Source organism: Leptonychotes weddellii, chromosome X (assembly GCF_054177405.1).
Source record: "Leptonychotes weddellii isolate Sample4059 chromosome X, ASM5417740v2, whole genome shotgun sequence".
Taxonomy (NCBI): domain Eukaryota; kingdom Metazoa; phylum Chordata; class Mammalia; order Carnivora; family Phocidae; genus Leptonychotes; species Leptonychotes weddellii.
Window position 1 is genome coordinate 88,656,767 of NC_138385.1, and position 18,933 is coordinate 88,675,699.

The following is an 18,933-nucleotide window of genomic DNA, read 5'->3' on the forward strand; positions in this document are numbered from 1 at the left end:
CTAAGTTTAGATCTCCTGCCCCTGTGTAGGCAAATGCCTACTTGACATTTCCACCTGAATGTCTCAGTGGCCCCTTCAAGTTATCCAGGTCCAAAGTCATACTTCCGATCTTCCCACCAAAATTCTTCTCTTCCAGCATTGTTCCCTTCCTTAGAAAATGGAAATTTTGCTGACAGGATTGCTTCATCTACGAACCTAGGCATCATCCTTAACACCTCCCTCTCTGTCACCTCTCACACTCCATCAATCATCAAATCTTTTGATTCTCTGTCCTATATATCTATCTCTTGAACCCTTCTGCTTCTCTCCATCCCGACTGCCACCATCCTGACCAGGGCTACCTTACTTCTTACCCAGGCTGTTGCAGTGTCCTTAATAACTGGTCTCTTGGTATCTTCTCTTGCCCCTCAATCCATTCTTTCATCCACTATAGCCTAAGTGATCCTTAAAAGTGTAAATATGGATATACCACTGTCCTTCATTGGCCTAGAAGGCCCTGCCTAGCCCAGGCCCTAGTCACCCCTCCATCTCCTCTTGTACAGCATTAACCCTTATTCCGTTGGCTCCAACAGTACTGGACTTAGTTTAACTCCTTAAAACACAACACTTTGCTTGCCTACAGCTTTTGGAAAAGCTCTTCCATCTTTCTTCAAGGCTCCTTCCACCCCCACTGACCTGAGACAGCTAACTCCTGCTCATCCTTAGAGTCTGCCTTAAACATCACATCCTCAGGGAAACCTTCCCTGACCATCCAGAAGGAGTAGATCTCCTTTTAATCATTCTCAGAGAGCCATGAAGTACTTCACAGCACACTGCATACCTGAGTTAATTAATAGCAATTTTTGTTTTAATGCCAGTCTTCCTCCTGTGGCTCTAAGTTCCATATTGGCAGAGCCCAGGTCTGTTTGTCCACCACTGAGGTCTCAAAGAGCAAAAATTTATTCTCTTACAATTCTAGAGGTCAGAAGTCCTAAAATCAAGGGATCAGCAGGGCTGCATTCTTTCTGAAAGCTCTAAAGGAAAATCTATGCCTGTGCCTTTTCTGCTTTCTAGAGGTTTCCCTCCTATGAGAACCTTTGTAATGACACTGGGCCCATCCAGATAATCCGGAATCATCTCCCTAACTCAAGACCCTTAGCTTAATCATATCTGCAAAATCATATGTGAAATAACATAGTCACAGGTTCTGGGGATAAACAGGTGGACATCTTTGGGTAGGGGCATTCTTCTGCCTACCACACCTCCTATGCCCCAGAGGGTAAAATTTTTGCCAAGTTTTCTGGAACAAATCCTGAACTTTGCTTCAAAATATCACACACCATACACACTCTGTACATATCCCGATCCTGACCACATTACAACTCTCTTTCTCCTAGACCCCCTTGTAAATTAGCTTTGATTAGTCAGTCCTCGCGTATGCTCATATACTCCATAGTGTCCACGTATACACAGTCCTCAGGGGTGCTTAAAATATCCTTCCAGATTTCTGTCCCCTTGGTGAGGAAGGCAGAGCCATGGCATGGGGAAGGAATGAAGCTGGTGAAGCAGTTGAAGTGACCTTGCCTTGTTTGACGCCAGAGTCTACCCTCCCAGCTGCAAGTCTCCCTTCCAAGCTGTCCCTTTCTCGAGAAGCTGGCTGAGGGGATGGTCACAAGCTGTCTCACGTGGAAGAGTCTCAGCAAGAAGCTGTGGCTGAACATTTTTAGATACATTTATAATTTGTACAACAATGTTCAGAAAGTGCACAAATATTTGGCAATGAGTGTGGAAGCAAAAAGAGTTTCATGATCCAAATAATTTGCATCTTAAACACTTGACTTAATGGGTATGAAGATTCTGGAGATGAGAGAGCCTGATCCTCAAGGTCCTGCACGTACAGACTGTTCACCTCAGAGCTGGGGTGGGTGGAAGCACTCAGTCCTGGGCATAGCTTCTTGTCTTGTGTTACAGTTGCCATTACATGCTCTTCCTGACTGTTATGGGAATCAAATGGAAGATATTGCTTCTGGCGGCACTCGACATCCTAGCGAGGAGTCAATCTCTTGTTCCCAGCGGGCACAATCTGGTTTTTTGAGGAAGCAAAGACGGGCGTGTTTTTCTCTCATGGCATCTATTCTCCCTGTAGTAACCGCTTCTCAGTTCTTCAATCCTTGGTCTCTTCTAGACATTATTGCTTAATGGCTGTTCTGGTTTTTCCCCAAGTTCTGATTCTTCACCCATGAAAGATTTCCAAGGGACAAGAAGCAACTGAAAACACTTTTTCTATATTCTTCTTACCTTTATTCATTAAAATAATAACCATCCCTACAAGGAAACCTCTAGGTAAGTTGTGCTAAGTTACCGCTCCCCGAGATGAACACACTCTTAGTGTGATCTCGTCATGATGTTTTAGAGCTTGGAGCCTAGAGATCATCGTCCACCCCCTCCCTCATTTTGCAGATGAGGAAGTTAAGGTATAGACACCTAAGGAAACTGTCCAAGGACATACAGGTTAGGGCTATTGACAGTTTCATAAAGCCATAAAAAGTATCAACCAAGATTCTACATATTCAGTTGATAACAATCACAGATACAGCTTCCATGTAATAAATCCAGTCTTCACGGTTTTAAAGTTTTGTGATCGTTCGAACTGGAGCTAGGCCAAAGTTCACTTCAAACACTATGAAAGAAAAGCTTACTAAGCAATTAATGGTGTAAAAAGATCATAGAACATAGAGTTTACCTAGGTCTACTAACAAACTACTTAGAGGACACTTGCTTCTAGCTGCATGCAACTATACTTCTGTTTTAAAAACCAATCATTAAAATGGGCCTTGCAAAACTTCAGCCTAGAGTCATCTTGTTAATTATTTAATCCCCATTGTATACTTGCAATTTAAAAAATTATTTCTTTTAAACAATGAGCCTGAGAACTTTCATTGATCAAGCCTGATTATCCCTTCTATTGACTCAGAATTAGAAGGGTTTAACTGCAGGGCTTCAAAGTGAATCAGAAATTGTGTGACAAGGCCAACTCTTCCAGAACAAATGCCTTCATTCACCTTAAGTGAATCTTGGATGCTTTTGCTTTGATGAATAGGGAGGGTGGAGCATTCGGGAATTTGTTTTTCCCCACCAGTACCGATGCACTACTTTTAATGGCAACCCCTATTTTATACATCAAAATTTCTTCAGATGAAAACTGACAAGATAAGTCACTACCAGGCACTAGGTCTTTGGAGGAAGTCCCTTGCCCTTCCTCCCTGCAGCCCCGCACACCATTCTCGTAGGTTATCCTATTCTGTCACTCAGCTCTCTGGGAAATAGCCAATGTGACAAGATTTGGATTAAACTCTGGACTCCTGAGCAAGACATTCAAGAAAAGTCTAATTTTTTTCTTAATTGCAAAATCAAACCAATTCTTAGTGGAAAGCTCTTTCCCTCATTTAGGACAGGGAATATTATCCAGTGCTAGGTACTTGTCAGAATCTGGCTTTGAGCTGGTTACCTGCATTGAAAAAACATTTTTGTGTTCCCTATGATTTTGTCTCCCTCCTTCCTTCCCTTGCATCTAGGCTTGCCAGGTAAAATACAGGGCGCCCAGCGGAAGTTGAATTTCAGATAAACAACAAGTAGGTTTTTAGTACAAGTATGTCCTATGCACTATTCGGAACGTATTTCTACTTTAAAAACCTATTTGTTGATTATCTGAAATTCAAGGATCACTGGGTGTCCTGCATTGATTGTTTGTCTGTTTAGCTCTTTGTTTTTCTAAATCTGGCAACCCTACCTGATTGTCCTCTTCCAACAGTTTTGTTCTTTCTCCTAAAATTTTCTTCAATGGCCTTTCTTCCCAATTTCATTCCCCTCTTTAAGGACAGTTTCCCCCCCCCCTTTACCTTCTGCTCTTGTTTGGTGGTGGCAGGGTATTAATTTTTAGTGATTTTGGATTGTGATGGGCAGTACCAGGCTTCTATACATATAAAGGGGCTCAGAGCCACACATCAGGTAAAATTTGAATAGGGCCTGTGTGAAGCCATCTCTTCTTTTTTTATTTTTTTATTTTTTTTTAAGATTTTATCTATTTGACAGAGAGAGACACAGCGAGAGAGGGAACACAAGCAGGGGTAGTGGGAGAGGGAGAAGCAGGCTTCCCGCGGAGCAGGGAGCCCGATGCGGGGCTCGATCCCAGGACCCTGGGATCATGACCTGAGCTGAAGGCAGACACTTAATGACTGAGCCACCCAGGTGCCCTTTCTCTTCTTCTTCTTTTTTTTTTTTAAAAAAGGATTTTATTTATTTATTTGAGAGAAAGAGAGAGAGAGCACCAGTGGGGGAGTGGGGGAGGGTGGTGGGGGCAGAGGGAGAAGCAGACTTCCCACTGAGCGGGGAGCCTGACACAGGGCTCTCGATCCCAGGACCCTGGGATCATGATCTGAGCAGAAGGTAGATGCTTCACCGACTGAGCCACCCAGGTGCCCCAAGCCACCTCTTCTGAAGTTCTGCCTTCAGCAAGTACCCCTTTGAGTTAAGCATTGCCTTCTCTAACTGGTACTTCTAAAACACCTCTGGGAAACATTAACACAAGTTACTAATAGCTTAGTAGAAATGGTAGTAATGATTTTTAAATTTTATCTCCATCTATTTTTTAAAGTAAAGTCCTCTTTGGAAGTAGAACATGCATACAGAAGTGTGTCCAGTTAATAAATGCACAGCTGGATGAATTTTCCCAAAGTGAACGTACTCAGGTAACTAGCATCCAGATCAAGAAATACAACATTAGGAGGGAAATCCTGTCACATGCTACAATATGGATGAATTTTGAAGGACATCAAAAGTGTGTGAAATAAACCAGTCACCAAAGGATAAATACTGTATGATTCCACCTGTATAAAGTATCTAGAGTAGTCAAATTTATAGAAACAGAAAGTAGAATGGTGGTTACCAGGGGCTGGGGACAGGAAAAACGAGTTATTGCTTAATGGGTACAGAGTTTCAGTTTTACAAGATGAAAAAGCTCTGGAGACCTATTTTACAACAATGGGAATACACTTAACACTACTGAACTGCACACTTAGAAACAGGGTGGTAAATTTTATGATATGTATTTTTCACCATAATTAAAAAAAAAAGAAAGAAACACAATATTACCAGCTCCCCAGAAACCCTCATGCCCCTTCCCAGTCACTTCTGCCTGTCCAGGATAACCACTATTCTGATCGCCAGAAAAAGCCCATCTGCTCTAAAAAAAAAAAAAACCCTGGAGTTAGTTAGAAAAAAAGTGTATCAGCCCCCTTTCCTTCTGACGGGGAGACTCCTTCAAATCAGACATGGATTTGATCGTGCCTCCCACATTGCCTGGGATACAGCAGAAGTAGCTCAAGGGGTGCCTGGGTGGTTCAGTCAGTTAAGCGTCTGCCTTCAGCTCAGGTCATGATCCCGGGGTCCTGGGATCGAGCCCCGCATCGGGTTCCCTGCTCAGGGGGGAGCCTGCTTCTCCCTCTCCCTCTGCCTGTCACTCCCCCATTCGTGCGTGTACTCTCTCTGTCAAATAAATAAATTAAATCTCTTTTAAAAAAAGTAGCTCAAAAACACTTGCTGATTCCACGTGCACTGAGAGCCTTAGGCTTGCCGGCACGAGAGGTGCTGAGGGGAGGGAAGGAAAGGGCACCTGAGAAAGAAGATACAAGTGCTGGAAACAAATGCCAGGTGCTCTGCAATCTTGCCAAAGGTTAGCCCTGCATACTCATTACAGCTTTATTCACTGATGATGCTTTTTTTTTTTCCTTTTTCACTGTGTTGACAACATGACCTGTAGGTTCGTATTTGAATCCAGCTCAAAGTATATATTTATTTTTTTGTTGCTGTGTGCACAGCACTAAATGCTTATTTTCTTACCAGGGTGTTTATTGCCACTATGCACTACATGAGACAAAATGGATGTGCTTGCTCATGCCTGCCTCCACATTCTTCAGGGGCAAATTCTAAACTCAAGGAAACGGAGGTTCGTCTCATCTTACAACTGCCATAATATTTGATCCACCGGACTTTTTGAGTACGTCCTTTTCCAAGAGGGCACCAGATGTTCTGATGAACAAAATAACAGTACTGTAAGCACTGATCAAGAAAAGGGATACAATTCAGCAGATGATGGCTTTTCCTCATGATGGGCTGCGGATGCCGCTGTGGGCAGCGGCAGGAATGCCAACGGCTCAGCGGATGCCAAGAAGGAAAAAGGGAGGAAAAAAAAGAAAATGGATAAAATTGTTATTTGGGGCCACAAATGGTAGTGACTGGGGCAGAGTTCAACCATCTGCTTGTAGTCTTGAAGCCAAGGGAATATGATGTGCCACTCTTTGATGTCAGACTTCAGGCAGATATGCTGGGGACCTTGGAAACAGAACTGGTATTGTCATATCACGCTAAGGATTAGTTATTTGGATTAGTTACTGGGTCTCAGACCCAATGATTCCTTTAATAACATATATTCAGTAGCCCTCCTGTACTAACCTGAAATGAAACCCACAGGGGACACCACATACCCCTCTGCATAATTGTAAAAAAAAAAAAAATCGACATAATACCGTGGCAGAAAGGACAAATAAAAAGAAAGTAATGTATAATAAAGTAACATGCACCTCAAAATGTAAACTCTCAGGCATGGCAATCCTAGAAGACAAAATAAAGTAGCCAAATGCTTACACTATCATAGCATTAGTGTGAGGGACAGCTCAAGGCCAAGACAGACACAGGTGGGCTTTAGCGGCAACTCAAACAGCGAACTCAGTACTGCCCATGGTGCTGTGACTTCCCAACATGGTGAACAACTTTGGGGAAATTCTAAGCAAAACTAAAGGCAAGCATCCTTCAGTTTATACTGTGCTTGCTGTCTTGGAAAGTTAGGTGTTTATTTTCACCTACATGACAGTTCCGCAGGATATTTGAAAGTCATTCAGAACATGGGATGATTTCCAGTTCTAGCATCTCTGGCCCCACCCTTTAAATGTCAACAGTGCTCCCCAGTCATTGTGACAACAACAACAAAAATGCCACCATTGATTTCTTAAATCCACCCCTACCCCAGGACAATACCACCCCCCATTTAGTATCCCTGATTTGAAGTAACATCTTTTATTTGCAGAAGCATTTTTTTAAAATCTTAAAACACATCACTCATAAAATGATCCATAGCCTCAACAATTTCCCCAACTATGATTCACATTCCCTCACATTAAAAAAAAAAAAATTGATGTTGAATTTTACAATCCCACCAAAAAGGAGTTTCCCAAGATCTGAGCCAGTTAGATCATCAAGAGAGTCAATAAATAAAAAAAAAAAGAGAGAGAGAGGGCGCCTGGGTGGCTCAGTTGGTTAAGCGACTGCCTTCGGCTCAGGTCATGATCCTGGAGTCCCTGGATCGAGTCCCCGGGCTCCCTGCTCAGCAGGGAGTCTGCTTCTCCCTCTGACCCTCCCCCCTCTCATGTGCTCTCTCTCATTCTCTCTCTCTCAAATAAATAAATAAAATCTTTAAAAAAAAAAGAGAGAGAGAGTCAATAAATAAAATTACACAGCACTTTTTGGGGGGAATACTTACTTAGTATTTTGGTCATTAAAATAATAGGCTGACCAAAGGAAAAAAGAAGAGCAAAACCCTGCATGTTGTCTCATCAAGAAAAACAATTTAATGAGAAGGTGTCATACAGATGTAGGATAACAATAAATATTATAATTATTGTTTTGTTCGGCTTTTGCAGTTATTCTGTTTAGTTGTGTTTTTCAAAAATACTCAGTAATTGTGAAAATTCTTTATTAGCAGCATAAATATAAATGAAAAATCCTACACGCATGCTCACTTCCAGTCTACAGAGCACTGCCCTCAGGTTGGGTTTCATGTGTCTTGGGGCCAGCAATGGGGCTGGAGCATCTTGGTTCTAGTTCAGAAGAGCTCACTGCACTTACCTCTTCCCAACTGTGCATTCAGTGATGTCAAGTTGCTAGCCTGAAATCAGCCGTGACGGGTGACGGAAGTATTTGCGTGGAAATTGGCCAACGCTATATTTAGGTCCACCACCACCCACACACCCTTGCTTCCGGAGAGTCTGTTGTTAAACATTCACCAGACACCATCCCATGGGGCTGGCTCCCAGGAAAGAACAACCTGTCATAGAAGTACAAAACAAGACTTTGTTACAAACTCTTGGAAAAGAACGGTCTAAACTGGGCTCTTTAATGTTTCATCAAATTCTAGTTAAGTACCAAATGATGGCTCAAAAATGACCATGAAAACAAAACTCAACAGAAACATTAATTCACTAGTATCCAAATATTTATCTAGGACCAACTATGTGCCAGTCTACTTAAATTCTTTCTGCAACAAGACACAAATTAAATAAGTATATAATGTGCAATGGACCAATGTGTATGCTGCCAATTTAAAAGAGATAATTAAACAATGACACTAGTATTTTTCACCTTTATCAAAGGGAATACTAACATTTAATAGGCATTGTGCCAGGTATTAAACAAATATTGCCTGTTTGATCCTCACAACCACCCTGTAAGATAATCATTAGGTTGAGCCACAGGAAATTGCTGATAGTTGACCAATTTTGACCTCCACAAAAGGCAATTTTCACCTAAATTATTTTCCCTGTTTTATAGACAAGGAAGCCAAGATCCCAATATGCCAACTTGTCAAATGTCAAAGAGCCAGTAAGTGACAAAGCCAGGATTCCTTGCAGACTAGAATGGCTCCAAAGGCCCTGGGCTTCCCACCACACACAGTTCCCACAAATGAAAGAACTGTTAGGCACGTGATGTGTTACACACATTCAAAGAAATCTTACAACTAAACCATTTTGAAATAACTCATGGTAAAAGAAATTAAATTAAGGACATGCATTTTGCCACATAACTAAACACTGGCTTCCTGGGTTTCTTAATCATAAATGATTAGAAATAATCATAACTGTTGATGCATTTTAGAGACTGAAAAACATCTTAATAGAGATTGAAACCATTGTTTAGCTTGTTCTTAAAAACTCAAATTAATGTTTATACTTGAGAAATTCCATTAATGTTCAATTTATACTTGAAAAATTAATGCTTAATTTGTACTTAACAAATGACTTTTTAAAAATGCTATGCTATTACTAGTACAAACCACCAAAGGTCTTATATTCACAGTCTGTGATTCTCAATCTACTAGAACGATCAGTGCTTCAGAAAAGAATTACAGTCATGAATGTTTGAACCAGAGGGTATGGTATAGGAGTGTCTCAATTTTTAAAAATTGAAACGCAGGAGAATCATGACATAAAACACACGTGTGTACATGTATGTATGTGAATATATATATATATCACACAACTATATATAGTTGAAACAAAAGTTTCATGAAAATTTTGATATGTGCTGTATTCTCTGATATTTTCTTTTTTCTTCTTTTTCTTTTAGAGAGAGAGGGTGGGGGTGGGGAGTGGGAGGAGGGGCAGAGGGAGAGGGGGAGAGAGAATCTTAAGCAGGCTCCATGCCCAGCACGAGGCTGGGCTCTATCTCACGACCCTGAGATCATGAAAGGAGCTGAAATCAAGAGTCAGACTGAGTGACCCAGGCACCCCTCTGATATTTTCTATCCGACCCTATTCCATTTCATTAAAAAATTCTGGAAACAACTTAGTATACCATTTTCTCAATTCACTAATGTGTTGTGACCCCCGGTTTGAAAAACAATGCCTTAGAGACCTTTATTTTAGAGACTTCATCTACATCCCGCATTTTATTCCTTTCCTTCTAGGATACTCTGTTCTTTGCATCTACAACTTTGACCCCCCACTTACCAGGTTCTTTCCTTCCTTCCTTGAACAGATACTTACAAATACCCTGCTATGTGCCATCAACTGCATGCTAAGTGCTGGAGATGCAGTGCATTTATAGTCACATCCTGGGATCCCAACGTCCATCTAATCATCATGCAAATAAACACAAACTTCCAACTGTGCTTAGTGCTATCAAGGACAGGTTCCAAGAGAGAGGGGATTCGACCCAGTTAGGGAAGAATTCTTGAGGAAATGGCACTTGAGCTGGGATATAAAGATCTGATCTAGTCTAATCTAATCTAGCCTATTCTGTTTCATTAAGAAAATGCTTATCTCCATCCCCTAATCTACTCTGAGCAACGACTTAAAAGTAGTAACTGTCTCCATTCACTTAGCATAACATTTTCAAGGGTCATCTGAGTTGCTGCATTTTTTTTTAAGATTTTATTTATTTATTTGAGATAGGAGAGAGAGAGAGAGAGAGAGAGCGCACAAGAGGGAGGGAGGAGCAGACTCCCCACTGAGCAGGGAGCCCGACACGGGGCTCGATCCCAGGACCCTGGGATCATGACCTGAGCCAAAGGCAGACGCTTCACTGACTGAGCCACCCAGGCACCCTTGAGTTGCTGCATTGTATGGACATACCATATTTTGCTTATTTATTTGTTAGTTGATGGACATTAGGGTTGTTGCCACTTTTGGCTATTGAGGAATGCTGCTATGAACTTTTGGGTAGGAGTTTTTGTATGGGCATAAGCTTTCATTTCTCTTGGGTATATACCTAGGAGTAAAATCGCTGGGTCATATGGTAACTCTAATTTTAACATTTTAAGAAACTGCCAAAATATTTTCTAAAGCAGCTGCACCATTTTACATTCCCACTAGCAGTGTATGAGGGTTCCCATTTCTCCATTTCCTTGCCAACACTTGTTTATTATCTGATTACTTGATTATAACCATTCTGGTACTAGGTATGAAGCAGTATCTTATTGCAGTTTTGGTTTGCATTTCCTTGATGGCTAATGATGTTGAGTGTCTTCATGTGCTTATTGACTGTATGTCGCCTTTGGAGAAATATCTATTCAGATCCTTTACCTATTTTTAAATGGGTTATTTATCTTTTTATCACTGAGTAGTAAGAGTTATTTATACACATTTTTGATACCAGACCCTTATCACATAAGTAATTAGCAAATATTTTCTCCCTTTCTTTCGGTTCTCTTTTCACTTGCTCTTTTTTTTAAAGATTTTATTTTTAAGTAATCTCTACACCCAATGTGGGGCTCAAACTCATGACCCCAAGATGAAGAGTCACATGCTCCCCCAACTGAGCCAGCCAGGCGCCCCATGTCTTTTGACTTTCTCGATGGTGTCCTTTTACACACGAAAAGTTTTGATTTGATGAAATCAAGTAACACCCTAGCTTGCACCATACAGGGAAGTATCAGGGAAGATCGTGGCTTCAACCATCACCTCCATTTTACTTCAGCAATGGACCTTGACATCATCCACAGCTGTCTGAACTCTATCTGCTTCCTTAAACCCCAGTATTCTATTCTCAGAGTAAAACCCTTCGTCCTTCTAGCTTTCTCTCTACCTTGTTTCCATCTCATAGGCTCTGTAAACTCTCTGAGACCTCCAATCCCCCAGCTTTCTGTTTTCTCCCTGTTTGTCACACCCTTATCTTCCAACCTCCTTATTTTCCATTCTTTTCTTATACAGCCTGGCCTTTAGAGCACAACACTACAAACTCTCCATTCCCAGTACATTCCACCCCATTACTCCACTGTCTATTTTCTACACTTGTTCTGCAACCTCCAACCATGTATCAGTCAGGCCATCTGCCTTCTCTACTTCCGGTGCTACTAAGAAATGTTGACAAAGTCATGCAACCTTAAGCATTGGAACCGCTCCTGATGCATGTTCTCCAACAGCAGCTGAGCTCTCAAAGCTGCCCTGCTATCCTTTCATTTGACCCACCTCACTTTACTCTCCCATTCCCTGAGATCCACTCTACTCCCCTCCCTTTCGCTCACGTCACTCCCACCATGCTCTTCCTTGAACAAGCCAAGATCACTCCCGTCTTTTTGGTGCTTGCTGATCCTTCGCCTTAAACACTCTTCTACCAGGTCCTTGAGTGGCTGAAACCTTCTTGTCATTTAGGTCTCAGTTTAAATGTCACCTCTTCAGAGAGGCCTCTCCCATCTGCTCTGTCTACTGGGGCTGCCCTCCTCCCATTGCTATCACACTTCCCTGATTTATTTTTTTATTTTCTTTATCTGCACTGTCTAGAAAATCTTATGCTTCTAAAACCCTTCACTAGCAAGAGTCAGAGACTTGCTCCTCTGTGCTCTCCTAATACCCGGTGTAGAACTTTCTTACCTAGTTGCTATTGTTAATGGATTACAGGTCTGTGTTCCTCATCCAGAGGCCAAGCTCCTTGCAGACAGATGTTGTGTCTTAGTCATCATTGGTTCCTTCAAGGTGCCCCACACAGAGCAGGCACTCAGGATGTGCAGAGGAGAGGTACAGAAACTCATGATCTCATTATCTGTGTAGCATGGGCTCTACCCGTCATGACTTAACACTAACAAGGATTAACAAGTGCTGGGAGAAGTTCCAGGAGAACATACTGTTACACAAACTAAGTCATGCTGGGCACCGTTTATAATGGTAAAAATAGGGCGAAAGCACCTGAACATAGGGAACTGGATAAGTAGACTACAGTGTATGTACTCCCTGAAATTTGATGTTGCTATTAAGATGATGTCTGATGCCACGATGATAATAAGAACACAAAAACTGTACATAGAAAGGCAGGAAAAAAAAACTAAAATGTGATGCTGAGTTTCTTTATGCAGAAGAAATATAGATGCTTTTCTTCCCCTTTTCTGAATTCTAGTTTTCTCTGTATGTATGTGTGTGTATATGTGTGTGTGTATATATGTATATATATATAACTTTTATACTGAAATGAGCCCTAATATCTTGTTTCTAAGGAAGGGCTATAGTCCCGTTCTTTCTTCAGTTCATACAACTTCAAATATTAATTCATTGATTAATATGCTGGAAAAACGGAAGAACGCAGAGTCAGGGATTTATCCAGCATCTCTCCACAAATTAATGACAGAAAAAGACATACTATGGTAGTCCTAGAGTGATGCTGGAGAACAAAATTAATTTCCTGTAGGCTCTGTGCCATCGATATTATATTTCAGATAGTTCTGTATTAGATCCTTAGAAACAGGTTAAATGACACTAGCAGAAGTAGCATTAAAATAGGAGAAGCTAGGGGCACGTGGCCAGCTCAGTTGGTAGAGCATGTGACTCTTGATCTCAGGGTTTTAAGTTCCAGCCCCATGTTGGGTGTAGAGATTACTTAAAAGTTTTTAAAAATGGGGGAGACTATAAGTGAAGTCCCATTTAAAGCAAAGTGGGTATAGTTCAGTTTAAGGAGAGAAAATACATGAAAGTTCATAAATTTGGGTTTGTTTCATCAAGGGACTCACAAGACAATTAGTTTGAGTTCTAAATTCCCCTAATATATTTAAAATATGACCCTACTCACATCACCTATCAGAAAATACATTTACCAAGAGAAAGCTTGTCATTGACTCAGGTACCAGAGCAAATATCTAATACAACAAATTACAGTCTATCAAAGAATTGGCAAAGTTCCTTACGAATCACAAAAGGAGGGGTGCCTGGGTGGCTCAGTCATTAGGCGTCTGCCTTCAGCTCAGGTCATGATCTCAGGGTCTTGGGATCGAGCCCCACTTCAGGCTCCCAGCTCAGCGGGGAACCTGCTTCTCCCTTTGCCCACTGTCGCCCCTGTTCGTGCTCTGTCACTCTGTTCTCTCAAATAAATAAATAAATAAATAAATAAATAAATAAATAAATAAGTAAGTAAATAAAATCTTTTTTTAAAATCACAAAAGGACTTTCAAAACTTGGATACCCCTTGTATCCAACAAGTTCTGTGGATAGAAGAGTCACTCCACCCTGGTGGTAAGTCCGAGGATGAGAAGTTTAGAGCAAAGTTAAGTCTACTTAACAAGGGAAGAGAGCAGATTTTATCAAAATGGGTAAGGGTAGGAGGATGTTTTAGCTTGGGTTCCCCCAGAACTGGGCACTGATAGGATTCCAGTGTGAGTAGGTGATTTGGGAGGTTTCAGGAAACATCACTAGGGCAGTGGGGAAGTTAGGCAAGGAAGGGAAGGAAAGGGAGCCACTTCAGGGTGTGTTGGCAAGCCATTTGCCGCTGTGGGCCACTGGAGCATAAACCTGCTGGGGAACCCTGGGTGGCCGGAGGCACGCATCTGAGTCCCCCTGCCTGAGAAGTGAGGGCACTGTGTCCAGAGAGAGTGCCAGGTGCGAGCAGCCACTGCTGACTACTGGAAGCTGGGCAAGAGTGCATGAAAATGGTCAATGCTGGGGACTGCAAGTCAGGGAGCGGGGCATCTGCTGTAGATGGAGTAAACAGACGCGCGCACGGCATTTTCCTTCGCTTTGGTGCCTTTAAAAAAGTGGTTTTGGTGACTGACATTTCTGGTTGAAAGCCCTTAAAGCCGCCTTTCTCCCCACCATATTCTCTGCCCTTTCCTTTTTCTTGCCCCAGGCGCACAGGGGCCGCGCTCCTGCTGTTGCTGTCACCTCCTTCTTCCCGCCTGCTCCGCCCCGCTCTCTCTGGAGGTTCTGCCCAGTGAAGAGCAGACTGGGGGCCTTGCTGCCCAAGCAGCTCATTCTGGTCGGACCTGTTGTCTGTTTTTGGTGGATGCGGTGCCAGGCAGCAGAAGACACAGCCCACACTGCTATTACAGCAGAAAGCCCGGAATCTTCAAAGCCTTGCCAAAAACAACCTGATTTGGTTTTATACTTGTTGAACATGTTCCCCAGGCAAGGAACAAAAGACCAAATGCAGTCACTCTAGAAGGGAGACTGGCAGTTTGTGATCCAAGAGGACTTTGTCTCTCCCTGTCTTCCTCCTCCCCTTCCTCCCCACACCCTCTTCTTTCCTAAGCAATTTTTAAAGTCCAAAGAATAATTGTAGAGTTTGTACTCTGCAGTTTTATAGCACGAAAACACTTGGCAGAGGAAACAGTAACAGTCAATGCCACCTTGCCCCCTGCATGTGTTTATGTCACAAAAGGGCAAACTGCTGTCTCAGAGCTGGAGGAGGGCTGGGAAGACAGCTCTGCCCACGGGGCGTCGGTGCCTTGGCGCAGGGAGAGGACACCCTTCCAGGTGTCAGAAGCCTTTGACGTGGACAGTGTCTGGGCCTCTCCTCCCTATTCCACCCCCTGGAACTAGGGCTGCCTCCAGGACACCTCAGTGTGGATTTTAAAAGGCACCTCCCCCTTCCTCCTGCAGCGCACAGCCCCATGCGGGGGCCCTCCACTGGGCAAGTGGGGGATGGGCCGGATTTCAGTTCCTGCTCGGTGCCCTTGGCCAGGTGTCTGGGGACTGTCTCTAGGGCTGGTGGAAACCTTGCTGGGCCTGGTGGAGGTCACCCCGCCCCAGGTTACTCATACAGTTTACTCATCGCACTTCTCTTTAAGCACTTGCTTCAAGATCCTAAAAGGTCATTCTTTCCACTTTGGAGGACAGCTCCTTACTTCTGTCTCAACTTGCTTCCTTTATAAATTACCTGGGAACTCCTGCCTCTCCATTTCAGTTAGCTTACCTAGATCTTTGAGCCTGTTGTATCAGCATGACCCCCCAAGGCTATTTCACTCTTCCCCCCACAAAGTGGCATCACTTTGTGGCAAGGTATCTGGGGAGGTGAAGGAAGGAAATGGTCAAATTTGCATAAAGGGCGGTATGGGGGAAATTTGCCTAAGAAGCCCAGGTGCCTTTTGGGAGGAAAGTAACCTAGACCCAGGGCAGAGATTCCTTTCCCAAACCTGTGGTAGAGACCATGACTTTAAGACTTGAATGAAGGGCTATAGGTGGGGGAAAGGAGACACAGAGAGTGGGGTTGACCCTGGACTGGCTAAAGGCAGGAAGAAAGCAGGATCTGGGTCCAGGATACAGCCAACACCAGACATGTGCTGACCGGGTTCTCCTGATGCCAAACCACCACCCTCAGGAGGGACTTGTATGAGGAAATCGGCAAGCTGCCTTTCAACAGTTGGCCCCAGGGTTGCCAACCTCAGATATAATCTAGGGATTCTGGAAGCCACTATTGGAACCACTGGCTTCAGAGGCACACCAGACCTCTTGAAAGATACACGTGCAACGCTGAAGCTTCCCACCATGCCTCCTTCCCCACTTAAAGGCAGTCTGGATTTGTCTCACATGACCACCATCTGATTGGTGAAACTGAAATTGCACAGCTTCCAGGGAGTCTGGGAAATGTAGTTTTTTGATTTATTAGAGTCAGCTACACATAAAGGCACACTGAAAGGAGGCTCACTGAAATAGACGTGGAATAACCATTTCCATCACGGTTCTCCTGTTTGAAAACTTTCAGTGGCTCTCCATCTGGACAGCACTGTTGAAGGAAAGCAGGGCCTGGGTCCAGGATACAACAGTCTCCAGCAATGATTTCCAAACTGTAGACCACGGAACCTGGGGAGACGTGGAGACGTCACAAGAGGTTCTTGAACCCCCTTGCACTCCGGTCATTTTCTGTGGACTGGAGAAAACCATTTTGGCTTCCATACATGTGTTCACCTATTAGTCAAATATGGCAGCAATAGTGATTCAAAAAATATAAATCACATAAAAACCTTCCTTACAGATGCTCTGTTCCTCAGCCACAGACCCCACTCTACCTGGAATGGGGATATTATCTCCCTCCTCTCTTGCCAATTCCTACCGATCATCCGAGACTCAGCCCAACCCACCACCTCCACTGCCCTGGCAGGTGATTCTCTCTGACCTCCTCAGGCTAGGGTAGATGATTCTCATCTGTTCTCTCTTAATATCCTGGTGAGTTATACTAATGATAACAAAATAAAACCAAACTTTTATTGGCTTACTTTGTGCCAGGCTCCATGAGGTATGTAGTTTTATTATCCCATTTTACAGATGAGGACACTGGGGCACAGAGAGTTTACATAACCTGCCCAAGGTGACATGTGGCTGTGACTCAATCCCAGGCAGCAGTCTGACTTCAGAGCCCATGTCCTTGGTCAGTACTCTCAGCAACACTTATCCTATCTATTATTACACTGCCCACCCTGCTATTTATCTGTCTATCCATCTACATCTTAATCCGTGCATCTGACTCCACAAATAACCAATGTCTCTCTATGATGTTAAAATGGAACAAGAAAAAGTCAAAGGTTTTTCTTCCTTTCCCAACACATTCAAAATTCACAGGACCGGGGTCCAAATTGCTTGATCCTTCCTTCTCTCATTCTCCATTGTCTGTTAACACAGGGATTATTTTCTCCTTCAGCACAGAACACCATACTAAATTACAGAGCAGACTATGAAATTGCTACCCTCCGCTCTCTTCTTTGCATGTTTTCTCTAAAATAGATTCTTTGTATTGCTTGTATAAATACAAGACAGAACCCACCACTGCTTTGAAGTCATGTGGGCAAATGCATCAGCAGCTCTGAGCTCTGCTGGCGCAGACCTCCTGGCCAGGATCCAACAAGCACTCCTCAGGAAAGGACGGGACTCCTGGGAACCCCAGCCTGGGAACAGCATTCTCATGCAGACATTTAAGAGTGAAAGTGAGGCGAGCTTGACATTTCCCCGAGAATCAGAAGGTGTTTCTATAGCTCTTTTTGCTTTTACTGTTTATTACCCTGTCTGTCTAACACTGAGACACCTGCCCACAACTCTGCGCATTAATACCTGGGAGGCTCGGCTTATACTAGCCAATGGTCCTGCTGTTAAGTCCAAAGTAAGCTAGCAGGTCATTCCCTCTACTGGGCATCAGCCATACACCTTTCATACCCTGGAAGTGCCAGCTTACCCCAGACCCATCTCTCTTCTTGCTCGAACTCCTTTCTCTTCCTTTTCTTCTTTGTCTGATTTCTACTCACCCCGTTTGTTATGCTTCATAAACCAGGCATTTCCTTTTCCCTCTTAAGGTAACTTCTAAAGAAGCTTTCTTTAGTCATCTTTCAAATATGCTGTTCAGGCCCCTATATGGGGAAGCCCTCCCTGACTGAGGCTTGTGTCCTCTTCAGGAGACAGCCAGGCAACCTGTCAGATGGATCAGGCATCATGGCTTTGCAAATCTCCTCCCATGTGATTTACACATCCGAAACCGACATTGCTCCCAGTAGGCACAGTATTTTACCAAGGCACATCATGTGCAGGAGACATAAGAAAGCACATCAAATATGCTTAAGGGGTGACTTTTGTAACTCATTATTGTTTTAAGACATCTTAATTCCTATTCAGGCTAAATGACCCAGTATATCCATAAGCATCTTAGAGACTGTCAGTTCAATCTATAAAGAGAGTGGCATGTTGTCAAAATAGTGTTGCACAAACCCTCTAAGGAAAGCCAAAAACAAAAAAAAAGCGCTAATGTGAATTACACAAATATTACAGAGTCAATGAGACGTGGCGTTTAATCCTCAGCTGATGTTGACACTGAGCAGCACACTGACAAAAGCCAAGAAGAATCTGAGTTTAATATGGTCAACTAATCTTCGACAAAGCAGGAAAGAATATCCAATGAAAAAAAGACAGTCTCTTCAACAAATGGTGCTGGGAAAATTGGACAGCCACATGCAGAAGAATGAAACTGGACCACTTTCTTACACCATATACAAAAATAAATTCAAAATGGATAAAAGACCTAAATGTGAGGCAAGAAACCATCAAATTCTTAGAGGAGAACACCGGCAGCAACCTTTTTGACCTTGGCATAGCAACTTCTTACTAGACACATCTCCAGAGGTAAGGGAAACAAAAGCAAAGATACACTATTGGGACTTCATCAAGATAAAAAGCTTCTGCACAGCGAAGGAAACCATCAACACAACTAAAAGGCAGCCTATGGAATGGGAGAAGATATTTGCAAATGACATATCTGGTAAAGGTAAAGAACGTATCAAACTCAACACCCCAAAAATAAATAATCCAGTTAAGAAATGGGAAAAAGACATGAATAGACATTTTTCCAAAGAAGGCATAGAGATGGCCAACAGGCACATGAAAACAT

At 42.9% G+C, this 18,933-nt stretch overlaps 1 non-coding gene across 1 annotated transcript; it reads left to right on the forward strand.

Annotated features, from left to right (window-relative positions):
* Nucleotides 1–6,121: 6,121 nt before the first annotated feature.
* LOC115944074 (small nucleolar RNA SNORD35) lies at nucleotides 6,122–6,208 on the forward strand. The gene has a single exon (XR_004078656.1). It is a non-coding gene; the product is annotated as a small nucleolar RNA SNORD35 (small nucleolar RNA).
* The last annotated feature ends 12,725 nt before the right edge of the window (nucleotides 6,209–18,933 follow it).